Here is a 9737-nt window from a genome sequence, read left to right as displayed (position 1 = left end):
TACAGGCAAATGTTCAACAACCAACTCTGATGTGCCACATTTATAAATAACAAAATAATATAATAAATGGAAAAAGGGGAAGTTGATAGAATATAAACCAGAAGTTAGGAATTATAGAAAACTGATAAAGGAAGCCAAGGGACACAAGGCAAAAGTCTGTGGCTGAAGAGGTAAAGACAAGGAGTTTTTAAATATATTAAGAACAGAAAGAATCCTGACAATGATTTTGATGAATTACTAGATGGAAATGGTAGAATTATCAATAATACTTCAAAAAAATAAGTAGTGTTGAATAAATACTTCTGCTCTGTATTTGGAGAAAAAACAACTGATACAGTTTCATCATATGGTGATAATACTATTCCATTCCACCAGTATCTCTAGAGGATGCTAAGAAGAAGCTACTAAAGTTAGACATTTTAAAATCAGCAGGTCCAGACAACGTGCATCCAAGAGCTGAGTAGCTAGCTGGACCATTAACACTGATTTTTCAATAAGTCTTGGAGCACTGGGGAAATTCCAGAAAACTGGAAGAAAGCTAATATTGTGACAATTTTTTTAAAGAGAGTAAATGGGATGACCTGGGTAATAATAGGCCTGTCAGCCTGACATTGATCCCAGGCAAGATAATGGAGTGGCTGACATAAGCTTCTTTTAATAAAGAATTAAAGGAGGAAAATACAATTAATTCCAGCTGACATGGGTTTATGAAAAATAGATCTTGTCAAAGAAACCTGAAATTTTTTTGATGAAATTACAAGTTTGGTTGATAAAGAACATAATAGACTTCTGCAAGGTGTTTGACTTCATACTGCATGACATTTTGATTAAAAACTAGAAGAATATACTGTTAACATGGCACATTAAATGGATTAAAAACAGGATCACTGAAAGGTCTCAAAATGTAATTGTAAATAGGAATCAACATCAAGCAGATGTGATTCCAGTGGGGTTTCTCAGTGATCTGTTCTTGGCTAGATGCTATTTAACTCTTTTATTCCAAGTCATTGATAAAACATTGTGTCATCACTAATAAAGTTTGCAGATGACACTGAAATTGAGGGAGAGGGGACTAATGAAGAGGGCAGATCACCGATTCAAAATAATCTGGTTTACTTGGTAAATTGGGTAAAAGCAAACAATATACGTTTTAATATGGCTAAATGTGTACATGTAGGAACAAAGAGCATAGCCATACTGACAGGATAGGGGACTCTATCCTCTGCTACCCCCAAATCTTTTTCACAGTCACTGCTTCCCAGAATAATCAGTTCAACATGAACTCCCAGTGTGACACTGTGGCCAAAAGGGGTAATGCGAGCCTTGGATGCATAAGCGGAGGAATCTCAGGTAGGAGTAGAAAGGTTATTTTACCTCTGTATTTGGCACTATTACAACTATTGAATATTGGAATATTGAATTCAGTTCTGGTACCCACAATTCAAGAAAGATGTTAATAAATTGAAGAGGGCTCAAAAAGAGCCATGAGAACAATTAGAGAATTAGACAACATGCCCTATACTCTTAAGGAGATCAATCTGTGTATCTTAAAGAAAAGGTTAAGGGGTGACTTGGTTACAGTCTGTAAGTCTGTACATAAGGAACCAATATTTAATAATAGTCTCTTCCAACTAGCAGAGAAAGGTATAACATGATCCAATGGCTGGAAGTTGAAGCTAGACAAATTCAGATTGGAAATAGGCATATGTTTTTAAGGGTGAGAGTAATTAACTACTGGAACAATTAACCAAGGATCAGGTGGATTTTTAAATCAAGACTGGATGTTTTCTAAAAGCTGTGCTCTAGGAATTATTCTGGGGAAGTTCTTTGGCCTGTGTTATACAGGAGGTCAGACTACATGATCGCAATGGTCAGTTCTGGTCTTGGAATCTATGAAGCCATAGCAGGCACCTGGCAGAACCCACTCTAGATAGGATCACTACATGACTTGCGCTATCGTCTCCCCATTTTCAGTGTGCTTAACTTTCTGAAAGTTTCACCTCTGTGCTAAAGTTTTTCATGTTTGGCCTTTGATCAAAGCTGACTTTTTCTAGAAAGTCTGAGCAAAAGCAGTATCTAAGGTGAACAGAATGGAATAGCTCACTAATGTTTTCCCAATTTTAAGTAAATTTTTATTTAAATATAATTTGAAATTAATAAATTTTACAATTTGAACCGCTCCTGGATGACTCGTCTTAACAAACATGTAAGCCCTTTCATTGTTCTGAAATACATAGCTAAAATAGGCTCACGTTTAAAAACTCAATCTAGTACATAGGTGGTAACTTCTGCTACCTACACGGCTGTCATTTAGCAATTTCAACTTTTCTAAATTGTTCTGTGAATTTCAGAGGGATTTTTAGTATAACTGTGAGGCTGGTGGACCAGGTTCCAGCTCTGGCCAAGGCTTTAGATCTCAGACAGTACCTGACAAATTTATTGCTGGAAACCAGGTTGAGTCACTTTGCGTTTTAGTAAGGTTAAGATAGGTATTGGACTTATAACGATGTGTTTAGTGTTCAGACTTTATGGAATGCCTGTAAGTTACCGCATGCATCTCACTTATAATGTCTTTATCACATGCTTCAAGGTAATATTTAAGTTTTTGCTTTGTAACTATAAAAAGTGTTTGCTCTGAAACTGTGAGCCCAGTCAGGAGGGATCATCTCCTGCTCATCCCTATCAAGACTAAATGGACCATCATGGGACATCACAATACAAAGATTTTGTTAATTGCCCCTTACTCCCATGAAGAGGATATGTGCAAAAAGGCTCATCCCATCAGCTTGAATTCTGGAAGAACAAAATAAAAAGTAGCTGTCAAAATTTTTTTTCTTCTTTTGCTGTTTGGACTCTCACAGCTATGAAACAGAAGCAGAGATCCCCAGGGTCCACCTGGGATAGCCCTAAATGACATTCAGAGCTGGCAGAATACTACATCTTTGTCACCTTTTGGAACCACAGAATGTAACTCATTTGTAATATATTCTTGTCTGCTTTAAACTTACAATAACTCTCCCATTTTTTTTTGGTTAATAAATCCTTAGTTAGTTTACTGTAGGATTGGATACAAGTGTTGTATTTGGTGTGAGATATAATGTATAAGTTGACCTGAGGCAAGTGACTGGTCTCTTGGGACTGGGAACAACCAAATGTTTGGTGTATAACCACCACTGGATCCAGCTTGCCTGGGTGGCAAGGAAGATAGATCGGAATGTCCAAGTGGACTGTTTTAGTGTGTTAGGAGTTCACATTTGTTACTGGGTTGGTGACACTTAGAGAACACAGTCAGTTCAGGATCTCTGCCCTGCTTCTTGACAGTCTGCCCTGATTCGAGGGCCACTCCAGAGAGCATGACAACAACTTGTGTCTTGTCTTGTTTTGAATAGGTAAATGAAATATAGGGTGTGACACTGCACCCCATATTCTTCATAGTGATATTATATGATTATGATGCATTTTGTACAAGATGGGTCATGTAAGGTGTCATTGGAAAAGTTATGATTTTCTGAATATTATCCTATTTGTATCCATGCATCATTTTTGTATCTGAAGTTATGGATATTGATTATGCATCTGTATTTCACATGTGGTCACACCTGGGTGACACTAACTAGGCAAGATGCTGCCAGTCTAAACAGCTGGTTGTGAAGGTCCATTCAGGGCCATTAGGGTAAACAACAGGACTTAGGAGAAGCCTATCTCCCCTTGATGAGCCTTTCTGAGAATGCTCCAGACAGCCTGTAAGTAATGACCGCTATGACACTGCAAGGGCATGTGACCAGCCCACATGACTCTGAACTCCATTTTGGGACCAGTGTTTTTTCCACAAGCTGGTCTAGGAACTGAGCTAGGAACAAAGTGTTCCCGTCCTGTGCTAAAGCTATATAAGGCCAGGCGTGACATCATCAGTTCTTCACTCCCTCACAACTCAACACCTGAGAGAAGCTCTGAAAGAAAAGACTTGGAAGTGGAGAGGGGATCCCAAGCTGCAAAGCAAATGCAGCTTGTGCCTTAAGAAGCTGCAAGCCTGCTTGTATTGTCAGACAGGGTGAGAATTTGCTAATTCATAGCCTATTTTCTAGTATTTTAGGCTTAGATTGCAGTTTTGTTCATTTACTAAGTCATCTGCTTTGATCTGTTTGCTATCACTTAAAATCTCTCTTTTGTAGTTAATAAACTTGTTTATATTTTAACCTAAACCAGTGTACCTTTAAGTAAAGTGTCTGGGGAAAAATCTCAGCTTAGTTACCTCAAGTGTGCATATTCTTCTCCACACTGAGGGAGAGGAGGACATACTAATAACTTTACAGATCCCTGTGCAGTGCAAGATGATATCATTTTGGGTTTATACTCCAAGGAGGATGCACTGGAAAGCTGGGAAACTGGCTGGTGTCTGCTGTTGGCACTCAGTAGCCCAGTTTGAGTGTGTGGCGCCACCAACTGTCATGCTGGGTGATAACAGGGCCTGGTGAGGCTGGCTGCATCTCCAACCAAGGAAAGCAGTGTGAACAGGGCCGGTCCAACTGAGTGGGTAGAGGGCACAGCGGTTTCTCATGGCTTCAAAACAGCATCTTAGGGATGATAATCCATCACACAGGGTTATTATTTATTTTACTTAAATGGGATGTCGGTTCAACAGATTATTAAATTAAAGGGGTGAGTGGTAGTGGCTGAACCAATAGCTGGCAAGTCAATAATGGCTCTTGTGAAGCCCAGCCTAATTTTAATGAAATTACCCTGTGCAGATTGCCAGCGTAAAGCCTATGCCTGATGTGGGGCAGAAGTCTTGTGCTGGCCCTCTGCATAGGGGTAATTTCACCCTTAAAGCGCACCTGATGGGAGCCACCCACATTCACTTGTTGCAGTATGAGCCAGACATGCACAAATAACACAGCCTACCTTCACTCCACAAGTTGGTAAGGAATTTGCTATACATTTTTAGTGTTAGTGTTAGACTCAAGACCCCAGGTTCTTAGTTCTATAACCAATGCCTAATCCCAGTCAAATTGCGGCATCTCTACATAAATCCCAATTTAATAAAATCTATTTCAGTTATATACAGCACAGATATCTTTGTTTCAAAAGACAGCCATAACACCACCTTGCATTTGCATTGTGAACGCTGTTTCTAAAATATAACAAGCCAATATGTTGAACAATCCAGCAGAACTAGATGCATGTAAAAGCAAGATCAAGGCAAGTTTATTTTAACTCTTGCTTCTTGCTATCTTATGCTGCCAACTACTGGAAATAAACTCTATGCATGTAACAAGAGAACTTAATTGCAGCAATATGATTTTTTCAAATTCTATTCTATAGATTCTTAACATGTTCATTGCCATTGTATCTCAGCACTTCCAGCAGTGCATTAAGTGATGTGACTCGCATGAATCACTAGCATGGGCCAAATCATCCTCTCTATCTCCACGGATGGAAAAGAGAAAAACTCACAGAAACTCATTTTATCTATGCATCTGTTTTAGGATTTTATTACCACAGTATCGGAGAACCTTCCACATAAAGTCAATAGCAGTTACAATGTCATAGTGGCCTATGGCCATACCGGATCAAACGCCTCCCGTCCCGTCTGATCTCAGAAGATAAACCATCCTGGGTCTGGCTAGTACTTGGATGGGTGACCGCCTGGGAATCCCAGATGCTGTAGGCACTGAGTTAGTTGGGGTTGGTCCTGCTTTGAGCAGGGGGTTGGACTAGAGGACCTCCTGACTTCTCTTCCAACCCTAATGTTCTAGGATTCCATGAGTGGATTTCATGGAGTCTCTGGCATGTCTTCCTTTTTGGGGTAAAGTTCTGCTTAGGGCAGGGTGTTTGCTTTGATGTTTAACTCATTTTTTTCTCTAGAGGTTTATTGAGGAAAAGTGGTGCTAGTGTTGTGAGTGTCATTCTTATGGTTGGAAAGCCTTCCAGTCTGAATTATGCAACCCACCCACTGAAGCGGGTCAGGGACAGTCCATGGCAGTGTTGCTCTGAAAGGGACCATAGGCCAGAAGGCAGCACAGAGTTACTGAGCCTCCATGAGGATGGCTCTTGCTTTGGCAAATTTCTCCCCCCATGCTCTCTCTTGATCTATGGTTCAAATCCACTGCCAATTCTGCCAGAGTAACTAGTAGAAGCAGGGAGCCCTCTGATGGAACAGTGAAGGATACTGCAGAAGTGCAAGTGTATGGAGTTTATAGTCCCTATAAGAATAATCCACGTGAGAACAATTGGACCATGTGACATTTCCTGTTGAAGTTACATACTTGTGACCCAGGAGCCCCGCAGATGTCAAATGGCCAAGGGCACATTGTACCCGTACAGGTTTACACACGCCTAGCCACAGTTCACTGTTGTCATAAACTGTATCTAAAAGATGTCACATAAAGTGTCATATGTAAACTGGTAACACACAGGTCATTAATATTATTGTGTGATGTATGCAATGGAGCTAAGATTTATCACACATCTGCCCACCTTTATTCAAATGAAGCTCCTTCTCATCTGACAGCTCAGGCGTTGTTTTGTCCAGAACAGTTTACAGACTTGGAACCTAATTCTGTAAACCCTTAATCATTTGATCAATCCCATTGAAGACAATGGGACTTTTTGCATGACTATGGACCACTTTTATGGACTGGTAAGAGTTTCAGGAGGCTGTTCCTATAAAGGAAGGTGAATCCCCCATTGAAATGCAGTGTTTGGGTACAATACCATAAAGCAGTTTAGGATACAGTTCTACTTAAAATATGTCCTTAAATAAGTCATACATATGCTGAAATGGCTTCTCACTCAACTCCCATATTCCATATAAACAGACCGAATACTACATATTTTGGGGTAAGTGAGTAGTTAAGCATGTTGATGCTTGCACATACAAAGGGGGGTGGTGTTGGAGGGGACGGGCAGGGCCAGCGCTACCATTTAGGCAGCCTAGGCAATCGCCTAAGGCGCCAGAATAATTGGTGGGCGCCGTTTTGGCGGAGGGGGCGTCAGGCGGCTCTGGTGGAGCTGCCGCAGTGGTGCCTGCGGAGGATCCGGTGCTCCGCGGGAGCTGCCGCAGTCGTGCCTGCGGACGGTCGGCTGCTTGAGCGGCTCCAGTGGACCGCCCGCAGGCATAACTGTGGCAGCTCCACCGGAGCCACGGAGCACCGGACCCTCCGCAGGCACCACTGCAGCAGCTCCAGTGGTGCCGTGGGACAAGCGCGCGGGGTGGCGAAATTGCCGTCCACCTAGGGCCCTCAAAACCCTAGCGCCGGTCCTGGGGACGGGGAGAGCGTGGGGGCCCCGGGCTGAGGAAGGGAGGAGTCACATGGGAAGGCCCCCCCTTTTCTGTCCCTCCCATGAGTGCAGAACCTGCAAGAAATTATTTCTACTTGCACTACTGCTTACACCATTCCAAAAAGGGCCATGCACCCCACCTCCGCAGCCAGTGACTCTCAGCCAGCACTGGAAAACAGAAGGGTTTATTAGTCAATGGTAACAAAGTTGAACAGATCTTGTTAGCACAGAAAGCAGGAAGTTACAGCAAAGTCCATCTGGGGAGGGGGGATCCAGAGCCCAGAGGTCTCTCCCCAAGTCCCAAACCAGCAGACTAACTCCTTCTACTCCTGGGGTGTGGGTGGGAATTCTGCATAAAAAATGCAAAAATCTGCATTTTTTGTGTCAAACTAATGCAATATAATCACACCTCTTCCAATTGTTTTGGTAAATTTATTTAAAACTACAATACAGAAAAAAGTCACAATGACTATTCAGCATTTCCCAAACACATGAAAGTTAAGTGACAAAACACACTTGGTAACTAATACTCTGCATTCCAGTTACAATCCTGGATTTTCAGTTAAATTTACAGAACACCAAACGGGGGGCTGGGGGAGTTGAATGTCATTTTAAATTGCTCAGACTTTCACACATGAAAGTCATACAGTTTTTCTAATCATTGTCCTGGACCTGGCTGGGTACTCTGGGAAGTGCTTGGTTCTGATTGTCCTGACATTTTATTGACTGCTTGGTAAATGTTTTATTTGCCCTCAAAGTTTTTTTTTTTTAAACAGGTAAGTAAAATAAATCCTGAGCTGTAATCTAACCCCACTGTGCCACTTTGGCACAGGAAAAAAGTGAGAAATCACAGAGATCTTCCTAGCAGAGGATTCCCTTACTGTTTTTATAATAAGACTCAGTTACATCACTTGGCAATGTAGGAGCCTTAAAACGTTCACAGGTTATAATGCTCCTGGGGGAATTGACCGAGAATGGGAACAGTTAACTAACAATAGGAACAACAGGCATGCTGCTACATGTCTGCCTCAGAGAATGAGGCCATGGCTACACTGGAGAGTTGCAGCGCTGGTGGTGGGTTTACAGCACTGCAACTTAGTAACTGTCCACACCTGCAAGGCACATCCAGCGCCGCAACTTCCTGGCTGCAGCGCTGGCTGTACACCTGGTCTGCTTGGGGTATAACGATTGCAGCGCTGGTGCTGCAGCGCTGCTCATCAAGTGTGGCCACCAAATGTGCTGTAATTGGCCTCCAGGGTATTAGGAGGTATCCGAGAATGCCTGTTCACAACAAACCGGAACAGTGGCTGAACTCCGAGCACCCCCGAGCTGCTTATCTAAAAAACAAACTCAGCTCCTGTTTGCTCGAGTGAGCAAGCGGAGGCAGGCAGGGGAATTGCTTTGGAATGTTCACAGCTGTTTGCTTGAGGAGAGAAGGCACACGGCGGAGAGGGAGGGGGAGTCCATGTTGAGCAGCTGCTTATGTGGTCCGAAGGCTATTTAGGAGTGCATAATTTGCATTTAGTGAATAAGAGAGGGGGGGGAAGGGGTTGAAACTTTTAAAATGATTGAAGGTAGGTGCTGTGTATCTTCCAGTCCTTAGAACTTGCAAGGCAGGGAGCTGACAACAGTGTTAGCTCCAAAAATCCACTCTCTCTGTCTCCCCCACGCTCCCTGTCACACTCCACCACATGCCCCTCTTTTGAAAAGCACGTTGCAGCCACTTGAACGCTGGGATAGCTGTCCACAATGCACCACTCCCAACAGCGCTGCAAATGTGGCCACACTGCAGCGCTGGTAGCTGTCAGTGTGGCCACACTGCAGCACTTTCCCTACACAGCTGTACGAAGACAGCTGTAACTCCCAGCGCTGTACAGCTGTAAGTGTAGCCATACCCGGAGCTCAATTAACCATCAACAGCAACTTTAACAACTGTGGGTGCTACATTTGTGCCTCAGAGAGTAGGATCCATTAACTCAAGCAGGCTGCTTCATTTGTGCCTCTAGCCTACCTCATGCATAATAAAAAGCCCTATCCTTACACTCCAGGGAGCTGCAGTCGCAAAGAGGGACAGAGTCAGGGTATGGCTACACTTGAAACTTCAAAGCGCTGCTGTGACAGCGCTTTGAAGTGCGAGTGTGGTCGCAGTGCCAGCGCTGGAAGAGAGCTCTCTTAGCGCTGCACGTACTCCACATCCTGACGGGGTTTAGCTTGCAGTGCTGGGAGCCACACTCCCAACGCTGCAGCACTGTTTACACTGGCTCTTTACAGCGCTGTATCTTGCAGCGCTCAGGGGGGTGTTTTTTTCACACCCCTGAGTGAGAAAGTTGCAGCGCTGTAAAGCGCCAATGTAGCCAAGGCCTCAGTCTCTCTCTTGCTTGCTTGTTGGCACACACGTACACCCAATCCCGCCCCCGATGGTGATCATGCAGGTATGCATGCCCAGGTTGCCTCCC

The 9737-nt window shown here is 43.3% G+C and overlaps 1 pseudogene; it reads left to right on the top strand.

Annotated features, from left to right (window-relative positions):
• The first annotated feature begins 5552 nt into the window (after positions 1 to 5552).
• On the top strand, positions 5553 to 5671 carry LOC115644609 (annotated as a pseudogene).
• The last annotated feature ends 4066 nt before the right edge of the window (positions 5672 to 9737 follow it).

The sequence above is a fragment of the Gopherus evgoodei genome, chromosome 1 (assembly GCF_007399415.2).
Source record: "Gopherus evgoodei ecotype Sinaloan lineage chromosome 1, rGopEvg1_v1.p, whole genome shotgun sequence".
NCBI lineage: Eukaryota > Metazoa > Chordata > Testudines > Testudinidae > Gopherus > Gopherus evgoodei.
The sequence above is the reverse complement of the archived record's forward strand: the minus strand, read 5'-3'. Positions and strand labels throughout refer to the sequence as shown.